The 20,288-nt window shown below is 42.6% G+C and overlaps 1 non-coding gene across 1 annotated transcript; it reads left to right on the top strand.

Moving 5' to 3' along the window:
* The first annotated feature begins 8,794 nt into the window (after window positions 1-8,794).
* On the top strand, window positions 8,795-8,866 carry Trnaq-cug (transfer RNA glutamine (anticodon CUG)). Its single transcript has one exon. It is a non-coding gene; the product is annotated as a tRNA-Gln (tRNA).
* The last annotated feature ends 11,422 nt before the right edge of the window (window positions 8,867-20,288 follow it).

Raw genomic sequence — 20,288 nt, 5'->3', positions numbered from 1 at the left:
AAGTCTGAGGGTGTTTCGCCTGTCTCATACATCTTACTCACCTGATGGAAGAGTTTTGTCATGGCTGACTCTCCCAAAGCTCTCAGTAGCTCTGACGGAATGTTGTCTACTTCCGGGACACTGTTTCGACTTAAGTCTTTCAGTGCTTTATCAAATTCTTCACACAGTGTAAGATCTCCCTTCTTATTATCGTCTATGTCCCCTTCCATTTCCATAATACTGCCCTCAAGTATATCTCATTGTACAGACCTTCTATATACTCCTTCACCTTTCTGCTGTCCCATCTTTGCTTAGATTGGTTTTCCCTCTGAGCTCTTGATATTCATACAGGTGGTTCTCTTATCTCCGAAGGTCTCTTTAATTTCCTGTAGGCAGTATCCGACTTACTCCTAGTGATATGTGCTTCTACATCCTTCCATTTGTCCTTTAGACATTCCTGTTTAGCCACTTTGCACTTCCTGTCGACCTCATTTTTTAGACGTTTGTATTTCCTTTCGCCTGCTTCATTTATTGCACTTTTATATTCTCTCCTTTGATCGATTAAATTCATTAGGTATTTTACTACCCAAGGATTTCTACCGGCCCATGTTTTTTTACCTACTTGTACCTATGCTGCCTCCACTATTTCAACTCTCTAAACTACCCATTCTTTTTCTGCTGTATTCCTTTCCTCTGTTCTTGTCAATCGTTCCATAATGGTCCCTCTGAAACAATCTACAACCTCTGGATCTTATCTAGATCCCATCTCCTTAAATTACTGCATTTTTGCTGTTTCTTCTGTTTTAATCTGCAGTTAATAAATAGTAAATTGTGGCCAGCCCCTGGAAATGTCTTACAATTTAAAATCTGATTCCGAAATCTCTTTCTAACCATTATATTATCGTTATGAATCCTTCCGGTGTTTCCAGGTCTCTTCCACGTATAAAACCTTCTCTCATGAGTTTTAAACTACTTATTAGCTATGGTTAAATTAGACTCTGTGCAAAGTTCAGCCAGGTGGTTCCTCTTCCATTCTTTTCCCCCAGTCCATATTCACCTACTACTTTTCTTTTTCTACCTTTTCCTACTATCGAATTTCAGTCCCCCATGACTATTACATTTTCGGCTCCGTTAACTATCTGAATTATTTCTTTTATATCATACTACATTTTCTCAGCCTCCTCCTCACCTGCGGAGCTAGCTGGCACATAAACTTGTACTACTGTGGTGGGTCTATCTTGGCCACAATACTGCGTTCAGTATGCTGTTCATAGTAGCTTATCGGCGTTCCCAATGTTTTACTGATTATTAAATGTACTCCTGCGTTACCGCTGTTTGATTTTTTATTTATAACCCTGTAATCACCTGACTAGTAGTCCTGTTCCTCCTGCCACCGAACTTCACTAATTCCCACTATATCTAACTTTAACCTATCCGTTTCCCTTTTTAAATTTGCTAACTACGTGACTGATTAAGGGATCTGGCATTCCACGCCCCGATCCGGCGTTTGTTTTCGGACCAACAAAAAAATATCATGTGTAGTATGCGAATAAATAAATAACTGATATCTCGATTGACATGTGGCAATAATTTTGAAGACAAGCATACATTGATATCAGTAGACCCCTGAAACAAACGATTTCCCGCAATCTGACAGCAACTACAGGAGGGGGGGGGGGGCAGGGGTGGTATACTTTGCCTGAAATTACCGTCTTCATAGCGGTAGAGACAACGTGCCTCACACGAAAATCTGTATGTCGCGTGAACTTACACAAGTGGACTGCTAGACATTAAACAAACAAAACATATATATATATATATATATATAGCGACTAACTATATAATGATTCCAAATTTATACCCTCCTGTGCCCAATATAGCTGATAAAAATTTTAAAGACGTTTCTGAAATAAAGCTAGAACCTTACCAGGTCACTGGATGCAACGGTATCCGAACGAAGGTAATCAGCAAATTCTTTCGTGGCTCACCTGCCCTGCGTGAGGTTGCTGGTAACTAACCAAGGCCACTAGCTGCATTCCGGACGGATTCGCTGGAACACTCCAGCAACGTCAGAGCGACCGTTAGCCGCAGCTGATGACGCACGACATCGCGCGGCGGGGCACTGACTCTGGGAGCTGTCCTCGATTCTGCAAGTCGCAGCGCCTCCCGTACCACTGGTTTCAGTTGCCGTGAGTTCCTCCAAGAAGGCGTTACAGCACAAGGGACTACCTGTGTCATTGTCAGTAGAGCAGAATGTTGATCTCACCGGAAAAGTGAATGAATAGCACAAGTCATGCAACATGATTCATATTTTTATAAAAAGTATTGAGTATGATCTCACAATTGTACTCTAGAAAGTCAGGGCTCCAGTCGCGCTTCGGACGATTTGATTTCGATGTCCAACGTTTTCCCGGCGTGATTCATGAAAGTTGTCTTCTAAGAGGAAAACCTGTGTTCTCTAATGGTTCAAATGGCTCTGAGCACTATGGGACTTAACTTCTGAGGTCATTAGTCCCCTGGGACTTAGACCTACTTAAACCTAACTAACCTAAGGACATCACACACATCCATGCCCGAGGCAGGATTCGAACCTGCGACCGTAGCTGTCGCGCGGTTCCACACCGTAGCGCGTAGAACCGCTCGGCCACCCAGGCCGGCCAAAACCTGTGTTCTCGATTCCGTTTTTGTTGATCGTCTGTTGACAACTGTGCTGTGGTAGAGGCAGAGATTGAGACGAAGAACCAAGAGCGTATGGAAATATGACAGGATAAATCATTTCAGAAGTTAACGACTGTGTAGATTTACGGAAGCAGGGTGTTTACTGATTCCTGAGCGTATGCGACACCTCTGAGAACAATCAAGGAGACTTGTCAAGAGCATCAGTCGCAATAATGTTTACATTGTTCACAGCTGCCACAGTGTCGTGCTTGCGATTAGACTATTACTATAGGCGCCATGGAAGCCCAGATGAATGTCCCCCGCAGCATAATACTGCCCGCACATTATGCGTGGCAGGGTGCATATTCCGATCAAAAATGAAAGCCAGGTAACTGCCCCCGAACACTGGACGAAGTTAATCATAAAAAAACCTCGATTAGACGTGTAAAGTGATGCGTCCTCCAAATTTCGTAGTAATAGTGTAGGACAATCGAAATAACGATGTCTGAGAACCTACTAGTTAGAGATGATGTATTCAATTCAAGCTACCCTCCGGATTCAAGTAGAGGCTTCAAGAAACGATTAAGATCCCGTCTTTCCACGTCAGTCGTCAGAGATGAGGTACGTTTTGGGTTGTGTCTTTCACAGAATGTAGACGGCGATGGGCCCCTGGGGTCGAATTCAGGTTTAAATGTCGGCAGACAATCCCTCAATATTTACATAAAATCGCACGACGAGCAACTGATTGAAATTGATACACGCATGAACGTTATCATAAACACACTGGGCTTCCGAAATTCTATAAACGAAAAACAGATCTAATATCTAGGAGCTCCCTACAGTTTTTTGGAGGTTTACAGTGGCTACAATTCAAATGCCGGAACTGGCAATTCTCCCACAACATTCCCAGTCGGATACCTCTCTGCCCTAATCTCAGTACACTAAGATATGCCTGAAAAGAACAGAGTTCTGGTAGGATCTCAAATGATAGCCTATTTAGTAGAAAAACAGATAAAAGGAATAAAATTGGCCAGGTGCGAGTAGAGCTTTCCCACCGAGGGCTCGTACAAACTTAATTATGTATATAGACAGTTCATCCATTCCGGAGCACACAGTTTAGCACAAATTGTTGAACATGGGATTCCAAACTAGGCGTTTCCCTAGGCTGACCCAACGACATCGTCAGTTACGACTGCAATGGATACGGGTTCGGCGATGTAAGACGACGGGTCAATGGAAACGTGGCACCTCGTTGGATGAACAGGAAGAAGCAAGATTAGGGAAAACGTCCCCCTGATGAGACCATTAGAGACGATGGACGGATGAATCACGCTTTTTGGTACACCAGCACGACTGTCGTCATCAGTAGAACGGCTGAATCATATATCGCACCATTATCGTGCTATGGAGGAGGGTCACCTAGGCTTCCGTGGGACCAGTGGAATAAGGGACAAACGAAAACGAGACAGAGGGAAGGAAGGTAAATAAACTGTTTATTATTTCAAAAGTAACCACCAAAACAGTTAATATATTTACCCCACTGTGAGACTAGACAGTCAATGCTTTCATATAAAAACTTATGCAAGTGACTACGGAACCTATATTGTACCCAGTCGAGCACCCCTACCTCCGAAGCAAATCGACGGCCAAAAATATAGTAACTGCATGGAGAGGGATCGGGACTCTGCGGGGGATTTGTGCCCGGGTCCAAAAGCTGCCATCACCATTAATTTTTGCCAACGGCCTTGCCGCAGTGGTAACACCGGTTCCCGTCAAGCGCTGTCGGGCTGCCGACTGTTGTTGGCAAGCGGGCTGCACTCAGCTTTTGTGAGGCAACCTGAGGAGCAACTTGATAGAAAAGTAGCGGCTCCGGTCTTGGAAACTGACATACGGACAGGAGAGCAGTGTGCTGACCACATGCTCCTCCGTATCCACATCCAGTGATGCTTGTGGGTTGAGGATGACACGGTGGCCGGTCGGTACCGTTGGGCCTTCGAAGGCCTGTACGGACTGTCTTTAGTTTAGTTTAGTTTAGTTTCCATTTACTTTTAGCGCTACAGAGCACATGATTCCTTCCATCTTGGTAGTCATTAATTGTAAATTTTGTGACTCTGCTAGGAGAGCAATGTCTTTAGCAAAATACCCGTAAACCTACGTTATTCGTTCCATCGTATGCCCATGTTGGATCTGCCCATAGCTTTACTCATTATTGAATTTGTTATTAATATGAAATGAAATGGTGACAAAATTCATTCGTGTCTGAGGCCTGTCATAATGTTAAGGAAAGAGGTGTTCCAATCTTTTATACTTATGGAACAACTCGATTCCAGATATGAGTCAGAAGGACAGGAATGAGATGAGCAGAAGTTCCATATAGGATTATAATATTCCACAACGATTTTCAATGTATACTGTCAAAAGCTTTTTCAAAATCTATCGAGTTTTACATGCAGTGGACAGTTTATTTCTATGCATTTTTCTGTTACGATTCACAGTACAGATATTTGTTCAGGGGATGAACTCCCACTTGGTCATATGACTACAGTTAATATAATGGGACAGTCACAGTTTAGTTCTCAACGGTTCCGATATTGAGAAAGCTATTACACATACAGCCATAATGAACTTAATTGATTAGTTCATTTATTACGTGTTCATTGTATATTCTGATCTACTAGAATTTTAGAATGTCATAATAGACGATGACAAATGGCTCAAACGTGACTTCTCTAGCAGATTTTTTTAATCTTTCATTCCCACCCTAGCATTTGGAGAACCTTTATGACTGTCCTTGTGAAATATTACTATGTGCTAAATTTGATTTTGTTTGCACATGATACGAACAGTCTGATAAGTAGCAAATAAAGGCTAGTGTTAGAAAGCGCTGTTAAAGAAATTTTCAGGGACATTAGTAAATACTTTCTAGCAAATTACACATTTTAAACTTCGAAATGACACAGTACATGCATTTTAGAACTTTTGAGAAATCTCCACCTAGCGTATGCATGAAATACAATGACAAGAAACTACATGAGTTCGAGTGTAATAAATTCATGGGATTATAACATGGTAATACATTTAGTTGGGAGGACTATATGGCAAAACTAGTACTAAAGTGACTAAATATGTTAGACGTCGGCAGTACAAAACCAAAAATGGTAGCATATCTCCCTTACTTTCATTCCATAGCGCGACATAGGATGATTTTTTTCGTGAGGGGGGGGGGGGGGGGGTGTGTAACTCATTAAGACAAGCCAAAAAAATACCTAGCACAAAAGTGTCTAATAAGAATTATTTAGGTGTGAATTCAAGAACTTCTTATTGAGGTGTCTCCAAGGAACTGGGAATCCTAACTACTGTTTCTCAATACATCTATTCCTGAATGAAATTTGTCATAAATAATATAGCTCCTTGTCCAATGAAATGCTAAGTTCACACAGTCGATAAATAATTAATAGCACCGGGTCCAGGGTTCTATTCCCGGCGGGGTCAGGGATTTTCACCTGCCTCGAGATGACTGGGCGTTGTTGTGTCGCCGTCACCATCATCATTCATGCCCATTACGGTCGGAGGAAGATAATGGCAATCCACCTCCGCTAGAACCATGCCTAGTACAGCAGTGCGGGTCTCCCACATCGTCCCCTACGCTCTGTCAAGGAGTATGGGGCTTCATCATCATCACATAAAAATTGTAAGTTACTTATTTTATCCCAGGTATACGTCTTTTGTTCAAGAAAACGCGCATTTAATAATTTGTTACCATCAGCAATAAAAAATGTGACTATTAATAAATTACAAAGTAAGAATAGCCTGAGGGAAACATTAGACGTCAACTCCTACCCCTTCGACGAGTTTTTTTAGTTCAACCAATAAGTTTTGTAAACCGCTTTCTCTGTCATAATGCGTGGCCACAATAACCTAATTACAACCTAATGGATCTCAGTGTTTATAAAATTATATGTTACTGATGAATTTGGTACTAACTTTTATAAAAATATGTTCCACGATTTGAACTATTCCATGTTCTATTTTCGTAAATATATGCAATACACAGGGTGTCACAGAAGTCTTTTCCTGGTTACAAACATTCATAAAGCATAAAATATAGCACCCATGCAAGTAGATCTTACCTTGAATTTCATGTGGCGTAATCACGTTCTTGGGTACATATATACTTACTGTTTCTTTGTTTTATTTGGATACAATCTTTCCGGTAAAATGGATCGGGCATGGTGTTCTCATTAACTGGCCTCGGCGATCCGCGGACGTAACATCGTTCGATTTCTTCCTTCGGTGTTACGTTAACGACCAGGTTACCCAAATACCAGTGAACGACATTGCAGCACTACAGCACAAAATTACTGACGTCATAACGTGCATCCTTCACGAATTGTTGTCCAACACATGAGTGGAATCGGAATATCGGCTGGATATCCTTCGGACAACGAAAGGAGCAAACGCTGAAATTTAGTAATTGAGTATGCGTACAAAAACTTGAATATGTTACTTGCACTTCAAGATAAAAGATATGTCTCATATTTTCTGCCTTATGCATGTTTGTAATCAGGGGAGAATATCCTTGCCATATTTCCTTGAGAATCTGGGTACAAAATATAGATATACCATCCGTTTTCACTTATTGAATGGATATTCTCTCAATGTATTGTTGTATAGTTAAGATCTGCGCCATCTATTTCATAGTAACTTGGGAACGTAAGTAATTGTGAATTCGGAATTCCTCTTAATTTCTATTACTTCTGCAGATGAGTGTGGTGGCTGACTTCTATCCTGTTCCTCATAACTGTTCTCGCCTCGGGTATTTCGTATACACACTCAGTTGTCATAGCAGCTGATTTAAGATTCTTGTGTACTGTTATGGTGATACAACCTCCAATCCCTAGGAGCCTAGCTTTTCAGTTGAAGTTATATGGGAGAACTCATTTCTATTAATTTTTGGTTTCTGTCAACTGTCGATGCGATGTGTTGTGTAAGCCTTACAGCTTTTCAACAGCTTTCGCGGACAGACATGACTGTTTTATTAGCCTTCAGATCCAGATGATAACTATAAAAGAAAAATGTGTAGTGCATTCCATCAGCGGCTGCATTAGCTTCATTAGTAGCACCCATGAGCAGTTTAAGAGTACCGGTACCACGCTGGATAACCGTATTCTGGCATCCACCTTGCCACTATGCCACATATACCCCAAATAAGGGTCCTATGTGTAAATACGCATACGTGTTAGGTTTATGAACTCTAGATCAAGGAATTTTTATGTATCTAATGTTTCTACGATCGGTATCGTCCAAGGAAATGCACTAAATGTTACTGAAGAATAAACATAAGAATATAAAGTTAATATAAGAATTGATGTAAGAATACAGCATAGCAATATGAGAAATTAGAAAGGTTGTAGTCCCAGAAAATCGATATACACGCATAATATATAATAAATGTGTGACACTTGTGAAACCTAGTTGTATTACAATTAATGCAACGCACATCTACCCCTTAACTGGATAAGAAATATTCGTGTGCCAACCTTCTACGATTGTGTTAAGATAAACGAAAAAATTAAATAGATAAAAGTAGTAATTGGGTTTTCGAAAACGGGGCGCAAATGTGAGATGCCGTGACACTAGCCACGTTGCTACGAGTTCGACCCAGATTATCATGCGATAAAATGTTTCTAAATTACTTCGAAAGCCGTGACTATGGTTTTACCAGAAACGGTCGAGTATCTACGGATAAGCTGAGAAACATGTTCCCTTATTCTGATACTACTTTCACTGAGTGGAGTTTCTGCGAAATCGCATTATGCCATTTGCCGTGTTCTCCTCGTCGGTATGCACCTATGGATGAAATTTTGAAATGGGGTAGCTGGTTGATTGACCATTACGACAGCTACGAGAGTAAGACAAGTAATGATCTTACCCGGTGCTTTCCCAAATGCAGCACGCTGTTGCATAGAGCTGTGCGCCGCTCTCGCTGTCTGTGCGGGCGGCTGTGGGCGTAGCTTACCCGCCCCCACCTGTCAAGTCTTTTAGCCACATCTGTGCGGCACTGTGCGACACTTTGCGCGAGGCACAGTGACATTTTCTAGCATAAATAGAGGGTACATTACGATGAATTCACTAAGGGAACAATATGACGGCAACAGGTCCCATGGTGTAATGGTTAGCACTCTGGACTCTGAATCCAGCGATCCGAGTTCAAATCTCGGTGGGACCTTAACTTTTTTTCAGTTAAGATTCCGCGCAATCTTCTTCGTATCTATAGTGGACAGATGCTACCTAGGGCATAAACTGCCCGAACGTCGTCAAAAGCTTTGTATTTTGAAACAGCAGCAAGCCACAACTCCGGTTCTAAGAAGTTTGTTTAAATCGGTTTCGGATGTCTTACAAATGTCATTAACAGAGGTCCTTTCTTTCCTGCTAGATCCTCACTGAAGTCGTCATTGGGTTTGTACACCAAGGCTAACAAAAAAGTTTTCGTTCAAAATTAGAGTTGCCTCCACATTTTATTCATACTAACCTAGCCCCCGCAGCTTCGCTCACGTCTGCGTAATAATTACAATAAATATAATTTTCTATATATATTAGGTCTACTGGAAAATTAATGTATTAAAAAGTCTTTTCTTTTTCTATGCAGTTAACCCAAAGCCAATTTGTCTTAGCGTCTATCAAATAGCTTTCTTTTAATTCACAAATTGCAACATCGTCTAAACTTTTCACGCTGATTAAAGGCACAGCGTCATGGTTTTTTCCGAATGTACTTCTGACTAACAGGCGATTCTGTTGCTGGAGCCAGAGATTTTCGTCACTCTTGCCTTTTAATTTCTAGAACACAAATTTCTTTGTATCAAACACAAAAGTGAAATAACAATTTATCTTTAAGATACTTTTAATGTAACAAAATACTTCCTTAATAACTTTCATCTCCTATTCCAACACCTTGGGGGTTGAATTTCCAAAAATATTGCAACACGTATTTTTTTATTTCTAATACAGAAGCCAAATACGAATTTAGCTTTGAAAATGTTTTCACTACTTCTCATCCTCTGTTTCATTTCCTTAGGGTGCTGGCTTTCCAAACGCACTGAAACTCATGTTTTTAAATTCCTAACCGAGAAGTCAAACACCAGTTTTCATAGATGTAGCTTTAAAAACATTTTGGTGTTTTTTAAATAATAATTTATTTTCCGAAAAACTTTCACCAATCTATTACCTCCTTAATGTTGCAATTTTCAAAAATGTTGAAACACAAAAATTTTTTATTTCTGACTGAGAATCTAGATACCAGTTTTCGTTGTTCCAGCTTCGGCGTCAATAGCGACATATTGTCAAAAAGCATTTCATCCTCCATTGAGCCCTCTTAGGAGTGGAACTCCGATGCCTACAGTATAAGATCCACCCCATTCCAGATTTCAAGATTACGTCTTTAGCAATTTGAACTGGGCGATGATGAGTCAGCGAATCAGTATTACCCTCTGTCACCGCATTAGCGGTTGGATTACCAGAAACAGTAAAACACGTATTTTTTTTCCTTTCTAACCGAGAAGCTCAACTTCAATTATCAAAGATTTAGCTTTAGAAAACCTTTCACAATGATGTACTGTCGTGAAATATTTCACTCCCTATTTCACCTCCTTAGAAGTTGAATTTCCTAAAACAATGAAATGCGTATTTTTTTAAATTTCTAACAGGGAAGCCAAATATTAATTTTCATAAATTTTGCTTCAAAAATTCTCGGACAATTGAATATTTCCATAAAAGCTTCCATCCACTATTTCACACCCATAAGAGTTGAATTTCCATAAACAGAGAAACTCCTACTTTTTGTTTCTATCCGAGAAGCCAAATTCAAATTTTCGTAGATTTGCTTTAAAAATGTTTTCCAAATGAAATATTTTCGTAAAACACTTCATCCCCTATTTTTCCCCTTCAGGGATTGAATTTCCAGTAACACTGAAACACGAATTCTCTTGTTTGTAGCTGAGACGTCAAATACCAATTTTTTAAAATGGAGCTTTCAAAATACGTTAGAGGTTCTTTAAAAATGATTTATTTAAAAATCAGAAATCACTTACTATTTCACCCCCATAGAGGTTAAATTTCAAAAAATTATGAAAACCTATTTCCTTACTTCTGATCAAGAAACCAGATACCAGTTTTCGTAGGTTTAGTTTCAAAATTGCCTTAATAGCGTCATTTTTCAAAAGACCTTTCCTTCCTTATTTCACCCACTCAGTGTTGTAATTTCGAAAAATCCCTTCTTGAACGATGCCTACAGTATAAAATCGACACTTTCTCCCAGATTTATGTTCCTGTCCTGGGCAGTAGGTCACTCAGTCAGTCAGGACATTGCATTTTATGTACAGCGTGAGTCACGTAAGACGTACCACCCTTTTTAGTTCGTGAACGGTTATATTTACCGAAACGCTTTTTTCGGCAAATGCTAGAGCGTCGCGGGCACTCCTGTTTGGTTAATATTTTTACCGCTGTTATCAACGGAAATTATGAAACAAGTATTTTTTTAAAGTGGATCCGCATACTTTTTATAACTAGATTCAGCAGCTCTTGAGAAGACAATTACTGTAATACAGAGTTTGTTAATGGTGACTCGAAACCTGTCGTAAAAAATCAAGAAACATCATAGAATTTGAGAGCATGGTGGCCGGAACCGGGTTTAGCTGTGCAAACACCGCCAAGCAGAGTGCTCGTGGTACGCTGTGTCAGAATGCCAGCTCTTCTGAATGTTTACTCGTCTGCACTCCTGTGCGCCGTCATTTCTGCCTCAACATTCGTTGCGTGACAACATGAACTCGAATGAGAAGAAGTTGGATAGACAACTTTAATATGGTGAATGTAAAATAAATACGATGAAAACAGCGCCGGATCACCAATGTCCGACGCGCCAGGCAGTTGCTCGAATTATTAAAACGCTAGCGCGGACAAGTTGCTTGAACTTTAAAAAGATATGAAAGAAGACTGCAACTGACACAGAAAACGAAGAAGCTGTTCTGGTTACAACGCTAATGAATCCGCACAGTGGTACGAGTCATATTACCAAGGACTGTGGAATTAGCCAGAGAGTGTCATTCCCATCTTGCATCGATAGAGTTTCCATCCGTGACATCTGTCACTGCATCAGCCATTCGGCGACCTTGATTTCAAACGTCGTACAGAATTTTGTCGGTTTGCCCTTTAGCAAATGAGAGCCGACTCTTCGGTTTTCCAACGTATCCTCTTTAGCAGCAACATTTACTAATCACGCTAAAGTAAATTTGCATAACATGCACTATATGCAGCCGAAAATACACACTAACGTCGTCCGGTGCGACATCAACAGCAGTGGAGCGTAAACCTATGGTGCGGCATCATAGGAAATTACGCTGTGGGACCTACACCTCAGGCGTTCTGTATGGTCATTCGCACGCAGACTCTCTTATGAACGTTCTGCCAGTTCTTCTCGAAGAGGCACCACTGGATATTCAACAGTGTATGTGGCTGCAACACTACGGTTGTCCTGCTCACTCGGTCTGTGTTGCAACGCGAATGCTGAATGAGAACTTTCCTGGGCATTGGATAGGACGAAATTGTGTTGTCAAATGGCTTGGGAAAGGCCCCAATGTGACTCCTCTCGATACCTTTCTTTGGAGAGCACTCAGATATGTAGTCTATGATGAAGTCTCAACTACACCAGACGAAATGTGTCGTCGAATCGCCAGTGCATTCTCTACCATATCATTCTCTGTAATTCCATCTGTTCATCGTTCTTTCTAAAGGCGACTGCAAATGTGCATCTCAGTGCGTGGTCCACAGTTTGAACACGTGCTTAAATAAAGGACAAAGTTAAGTTTTTGAAAGACAAAATTTATTTTTGCGATTTGGGCTCTTACCAAATCATTGTTAGATAATTGTTTATTTTGTTTACGTGCATACAAAATTCCATTGCAACGTCAAATAAGTCGACAGGGTGTATCGCATGTAGGTGGTAATACTGTCATTATGCACTTACGTTCAACATGAAACGACGTTTCGTTAAGAAGAATATTTGTTTTGCGGCGCACGGGTAGTCACCAAAGTATTTATAATAAAATGTTTAGTTCAACGACTGTATCCCATATGTTATAATTCAGAGCAGTGTAGGTAGAGAGAGTTGTCCAACAGCATATATTTTACCTCTACGGAACTCACAGCCAGGTACAGGAAAAAAGAAGTAAAATCTTCCTTTTAACATTTATATATTTAATGCAGTAGTTGCTTTTTGCAGCTTATAAGACCTCTTTATTTTTGAAGAAAGAAGTTGCTTTCTTTGTTTCAGCTCGCCTAAATCTGGAAGGATACACAGATGTGAAATAGCTTTTCTAAGCTCTTTTTGATAAGCTAGACTGTAGCCTATGTCGTATTTCCATACACAATATCCATAGGTAAACCTGCATCTAGGTCGTAAGTTGGTTCAAGGGGAAATAAAGCTTTATTCTCGTAGCGCACGCCTACCTTGCTGTATACAACTACACAGCCGGGTCCGAGAGGCCTGCTTGACATTGTTTGCACCGCAAATGCCGCTTCCGGCCATCGTGCTCTCAAATTCTGTAATATTTCTTGAATTTTTGCACCCCTGGTTCCAACTTCAACGTTAATGAACGCTATATCACGGTAATTGTCTTCTGAAGAGCTATCTAATGCGGTTACAAAAAATATACGGTTGCATTTTAAAAAACGTACTTGCTTCAATATCTCCGTCGATACCAGCGCTAAATACATTGATGAAACAAAAAAAAATATGTGGCCCCCGACGATCTAACATTTGCCGAAAACCGCGTATCGATATGTGTAACTGTTCACGAAATAACAGTTATGTTACGTCTTACGTGACTCACTCTGTATGTATAGATTAACCTTATGGCCATTTCCTGTAGATTTCCGCGAAATTGAATTATTTCGTAAGTTTACCGAATTTTGAACGAAATACCTTTTTGTTTACCTTGATGCGCAAAGCAAAATAACGACTATAGATCGAGGCCCCAGTAGGAAAGAGAGAAAACCATTAATAGCCATCTTAAAACCGATTTGGAGGTAATGCAAAACAGCTAATGGCATGACTTAAAAGAAACGTTTTAAGACCGTGCCTATGGCTGATTGTTGTTTCAACTTATAAACCATTTAGCTGTGTATACGTACGGTTCTCGTAATGACCATTGCTGCAATGGGGAGTTACTAAAAGAAGAAAATGTAAATGCTACAAAAATGAGTATTGCGAGGCGAAACATAAAATTAAATATCTAATCGTGTACCTTGTAACTACATGCCATATTGGCTGAAATACGGTGAAGCTGGAAAACAAAAGAACGAAATTTGCAAGTAAACGAGAACTCAGAATTACACTGATCCACCTCAATTTTTTGAGTACTACAATTGATACTGGGTGGTTGGAATTAAAGAGGAACTATTCACAGAGGTCCACTGTGGGCTGTAATTATGGCATGGCTCCGCAACTTGGTAGATATTGTAATGCGTCAGTGCAGAACCGATTTCGCTGTAAAAAACATTATTCCAATGTTGACCGCCAGGTGCAATTCCGGTGCTGTGAACGCAATAAAGACGTATAGGAATATTTCCATATGTAATGGATTAGGAACGAAACATGGGCGGAGAAGGTCAGACAAGTAAGACAGACATAATATTGATTTTATTGCTAACGGTAACTTACACAATTTGTTCAAAAGAGCACTGGAGACATCAGTGACATGCTGCGTCCGTAAACTGACCCGATCGACAGTTGTTCACAGCAGCTCCGGTTGAATCTGAGCAACGTGTTCCTGTATACTGGGGCCGGCCGGTGTGGCCGAGTGGTTCTCGGCGCTTCAGTCTGGAACCGCGTGATCGCTACTGTCGCAGGTTCGAATCCTGCCTCGGGCATAGATGTGTGTGATGTCCTTAGGTTAGTAAGGTTTAAGTAGTTCTAAGTTCCAGGCGGCTGATGACCTCAGATGTTAAGTCCCATATCGCTCAGAGCTACTTGAACCTTTTAAATCAGTCGGCGATATTCACTCAGTGCAGCACTCTAATAGCTGCCATTCACATAAAATAGTTTCACTAACAGCGCACAGTCTCTCTTATCGATAGTCATGGCTTGCTGAAGACATCGTAATGTCATATAGTCGTACAAACAGTGTACAGCATCAGATTTGTTACTGGTGGCCAAATTTGAAGCTAAATTTCCAATTTTCGCTGCCATACGATAATTACAACCCACACCGAACCTCCGTTTTTTTTCCTTTATTGAATTTCGATTCTCCCATAAGGAGGCGGGCTGACAGCAGCTTAGTACGCTGCCCTGCAGCATACAGATTTTTTAAAACGTAAGAAGAAGGTAAGAAACAATAAAAGCAGGTGATAAAACGGTGACTTAAATTGTAAAACGGCGGAAAATTGTGGAAAGCTAAAACATAAAACAAAGGGTTGGCAATGCTAATAAAATACACAGGAAGCAGACAGGTAACATAGCAGACAGACAATTAATAAACATGGCGACAGTCTGGTTTCTGTTCGCAAGAGATATAAAAATCACACCCAGCGCCAGCATGATGTCCGTTCGCAACGCTTCGGAAAAGACACACAGCACTGAACACTCACTGTAAACACTGCACTAAAATGTCGGCACAAAGATGACACACCATAGCCAAGGGCAGATGGGGGGGGGGACCAGGACAGATGAGGGGGAGAATAAGGAGGGAGGAGAGGAAAAACGAAAGGGGGTGGGAACCGAAGTAGGTAGAGGACTCATAATGGGGGGGGGGGGGTGAAGGTGCAGGACAGACACGAGAGGGAATGGGAAAAGGCAGAGGAGGAAAATGCAAATGGACTCGGGGGAGAGAAGGGGGGCAGAGAGAGGGTAGGTGGGGAAAAAAGAAGATGGAAAGGGGGTAGACGGAGCCCAGGAAAAGGACAGAGGAAAGGAGGGGGGTGAGGATCAGAGTTGATAGGAGGAATAAATGGAGGGAGAGAGGGCATCATCTGGGAGGGGGAGTTGATGGAAGCCACTTTGGGAAAGGAGATGAAGGGCATAGAGATGAAGGGTAGGGGGGACACAACAGTGAAGACATGGCAGGGGGTGGGGATAGGAGAGGAGAGGAGCAACCAGGGGGTGAGGGGGATCAAGGCAACAGGAGGTGTAGAGTATGCGGGTGTGTTCGAGGAATAGGAGCAGATGGGGGAAAGGAATGAGGTCATATGGGTTCTGCGTGGGGGGCGGGAGGTGTATACGGAAGGCGAGGCGGAGTGCATGACGCTCAAGGATCTGGAGGGACTTATAGAATTTGGGGTGGGGGGGGGGCAGATATCCAGGCGGGACTGGCATAACAGAGGATTGGACGGATTAAGGATATGTAGGTGTGTAGGATGGTAGAGGGGTGCAACCCCCATGTCCGGCCAGAGAGGAGTTTGAGGAGTCGGAAGCAGTTGTAGGCTTTGGATTGGATGGAGCGGAGATGAGGGATCCAGGTGAGATGATCTATGGTGAGACCAAGGTAGGTGAAGGAGGAGGTGAGGCGGACAGGACGGGCACAGACGGTAAGGGAGAAATCCAGGAGCCAGAAGGAGCAAGTGGTACAACCTACGATGATTGCCTGGGACTTGGAAGGATTGATTTTCAGGATCCACCGGTTACACCATGCGGCAAAAAGGTCAAGGTGTTTCTGGAGAAGGCGTTGGGACTGTTGTAGGGTAGGAGCAAGTGCGAGGAATGTGGTTCTAATGGCTCTGAGCACTATGGGACTCAACTTCTGAGGTCATTAGTTCCCTATAACTTAGAACTAGTTAAACCTAACTAACCTAAGGACATCACAAACATCCATGCCCGAGGCAGGATTCGAACCTGCGACCGTGGCGGTCTTGCGGTTCCAGACTGCAGCGCCTTTAACCGCACGGCCACTTCGGCCGGCCGAGGAATGTGGTGTCATCGGCATATTGCTAGAGGTGTACTGAAGGGGGGGGGGGGTTGGAGCATATCTGCCGTGTACAGGAGGTAGAGGAGAGGTGAGAGGACAGAGCCCCAGGGCACACCTGCAGAAGGGTAGAAGGTGTGGGAATTGGCCTAATGGATGGTAACATAGGAGGGGCGGCGGGAGAGGAAGGAGGCCATCAGACGGATGTAGTTGAGAGGAAAGGCGTAGGTTTGGAGTTTAAACAGGAGACCAGGATGCCAGACACGGTCGTAGGCCTTTTCGAGGTCGAGGGAGACAAAAATGGCGGAGCCACAGGAGTTAACTGGAGGGAGAGGAGATGAGTGAGGTGGAGGAGTTGGTCATCGGCATAGAAGAAAGGTCGAAAGCCACACTGGGTGTCGGGGAGGAGGTGGTTTTGGTGGAGGTGGTGATGGATGCGCAAGGTAAGGATGGATTCCAAGAGTTTGCTGAACACCGATGTGAGACAGATAGGACGATAGGAAGAGGCATCAGATGGAGGCTTTTTGGGTTTGGAGAACATCAGAGTGCAGGAGGTTTTCCACAGGTCGGGATGGAAGCCCGTGGCAAGGGTGACATTGTAGAGGGTGACAAGGACTGAAAGAAAGGAGGGAGGGCAGTGTTTGAGGTGACGGTAGGTAATGCTGTCGTGGCCGGGAGCACGAACCTCTGTGAGTAGCTGTACTTGTTATTATAACCACTCGGTTTCAACAAAATAGAGAGTGAGATACATCATTACTTTCACCTGCTATATAAATCTAATAAACAGTTTAGGATATGTATAAATGTGTTCTAAACCAAACTATTCCTATATATTTATATACACTATAAGATCAAAAGTGTCTGGACACCACAAAAACATACGTTTTTCATATTAGATGCAATGTACTGCCGCCTACTGCCAGGTATTCCATATCAGCGATCTCAGTAGTCATTAGACATTGCGAGAGAGCAGAAGGGGGCACTCCGCGGAACTCACGGACTTCGAACGTGGCCAGGTCGCTGGGTGTCACTTGTGTCATATGTCTGTGCACGAGATTTCCACACTCCTAAACATCCCTACGTCCACTGTTTCCGATGTGATTGTGAATTGGAAAAGTGAATCGACACGTACAGCACAAAAGCGTACAAGCCGACCTCGTCTGTTGATTGACAGAGACCGCCGACAGTTGAAGAGGGTCGTAATGTGTAATAGGCAGACATCTATCCACACCATCATACAGGAATTCCAAACTGCATCAGGCTCCACTGCAAGTACTATGACAGTTAGGCGAGAGGTGAAAAAACTTGGATTTCATGGTCGAGCGGCTGCTCATAAGCCACACATCACGCATATAAATGTCAAAAGGCGCCTCGCTTGGTGTAAAGAGCGTAAACATTGGACGATTGAACAGTGGAAATACGTTGTGTGAAGTGTCCGATGGCAGGGTGTGGTTATGGTGAATGCACGGTGGACGTCATCTGCCAGCGTGTGTAGTGCCAACAGTAAAATTCGGAGGCGGTGGTGTTATGGTGTGGTTGTGTTTTCATGGAGGGGACTTACGTCCCGTTGTTGTTTTGCGTGGCACTATCATGGCACAGGCCTACATTGATGTTTTCGCACTATTAAAGAGCAATTCGGGGATGGCGACTGCATCTTTCAACGCGATCGAGCACCTGTTCATAATGTACGGCCTGTGGCGGAGTGGTTACACGACAATAACATCCCTGTAGTGGACTTGCCTGCAGAGAGTCCTGACCTGAATCCTACAGAACACCTTCGGGATGTTTTGGACCGCTGACTTCGTGCCAGGCCTCACCGACCAACATCGATACGTCTCCTCAGTCTCCATGAAGAAATGACTGCCATTCCCCTAGAAACCTTCCAGCAACTGATTGAACGTACGCTTGCGAGAGTGGAAGTTGTCGCCATATTGAATTTCAGCATTACCGATGGAGGGCGCCACTAACATGTAAATCATTTTCAGCCAGGCGTTCGGATACTTTTGATCACAAAGTGTATGTATTTCGGAAACTACACTTAGATCTGATGCGTTCATCGAACACGTAGTAGTTAAGGAGAAGAATTCAGGTAATGTGAACAATGTTGTGGAATGACCAGCTATATAATATGAAAGAGACCAAGTTATGGGGAGAGGAGTTGAGTGTGTAGGACATACACTACTGGCCATTTCAATTGCTACATCAAGAAGAAACGCAGATGATAAACGGGTATTCATTGGACAAATATATTGTACTAGAACTGACATGTGATTACATTTTCACGCAATTTGGGTGCATAGATCCTGTGAAATCAGTACCCAGAACACCCACCTCTGGCCGTAATAACGACCGTGATACTCCTGCGCATTGAGTCGAACAGAGCTTGGATGGCATATACAGGTACAGCTGCCAATGCAGCTTCAACACGATACCACTGTTAATCAAGAGTAGTTACTGGCGTATTGTGACCAGCCAGTTGCTCGGCCACCATTGACCAGACGTTTACAGTTGGTGAGAGATCTGGAGAAGGTGCTGGCCATGGCAGCAGTCGAACATTTTCTGTGTCCAGAAATGCTCGTACAGGACCTGCAATATGCGGTTCGTGCGATATCCTGCTGAAATGTATGGTTTTGCAGGGATCGAATGAAGGTTAGAGCCACGGGTCGTAACAAATCTGAAACGCAACGTGCACTGTTCAAAGTGCCGTCAATGCGAACAAGAGATGACCAAGACGTGTAACCAATGGCACCCCATACCATCACGCCGGGTGATACACCAGTATGGCGATGACGAATACACGCTTCCAATGTGCGTTCACCGCGATGTCGCCAAACACGAATGCGACCATCATGATGCATGTCATCTCGACTGCTAGTGACACGAGGCCGTTGGGATCCAGCACGGCGTTCCATATCACCCTCCTGAACCACCCACCGATTCCATATTCTGCTAACAGTCATTGGATCTCGACCAACTCGAGCATCAATGTCGCGATGCGATAAACCGCAATCGCGTTAGGCTACAATCCGACCTTTATCAAAGTCGGAAATGTGATGGTACGCATTTCTCCTCCTTACACGAGGCATCACAACAACGTTTTTCCAGGCAACGCCGGTCAACCGATGTTTGTGTATGACAAATCGGTTGGAAACTGTCCTCATGTAAGCACGTTTTAGGTGTCGCCACCGGGGCCAACCTTTTTTTTTTTTTTTTTTTTTTTTTTTTTTTTTTGCACAGTGGATGCAGTTGAGCTACACGTCTTTTACTTTATGGTGTGCAGTATACTAGCCATTAGCATTCACAACAGAAGGTGGTTTTGTTTAATGCACGATCAGTTTATATTCAGTTACATGTTTCAGTGTTCAATGATGGTGATTGCTGTTTAAATAAAAAATAAATAATGTAATGGTGACTAAACAGACCCAAGTGGAGCAGTTGGAAGTTGATAAGCGACGTGTGTTGTAAAGTATTCGCATAAAAAAACGCACACACATTTCCCCTGTAAAGGAAAAGTTTCATACGAAGTTGCTAACCTTTACCGCAACAGTGGTATTCAGATATTGTTTAGCAATACAGTAAGTCACAACAGCACATCATTTACTGCAGAAAGACAAACAGCGAATGTCACAGATGTTTCCACACGTTCGTGTGACAGTGGTCCACATTTCTGCATAGTGCAGACAGCAAGGAGTTTCAATCTAA

The sequence above is a fragment of the Schistocerca serialis genome, chromosome 2 (genome assembly GCF_023864345.2).
Source record: "Schistocerca serialis cubense isolate TAMUIC-IGC-003099 chromosome 2, iqSchSeri2.2, whole genome shotgun sequence".
NCBI classification, from domain to species: domain Eukaryota; kingdom Metazoa; phylum Arthropoda; class Insecta; order Orthoptera; family Acrididae; genus Schistocerca; species Schistocerca serialis.
The sequence above is the reverse complement of the archived record's forward strand: the minus strand, read 5'-3'. Positions and strand labels throughout refer to the sequence as shown.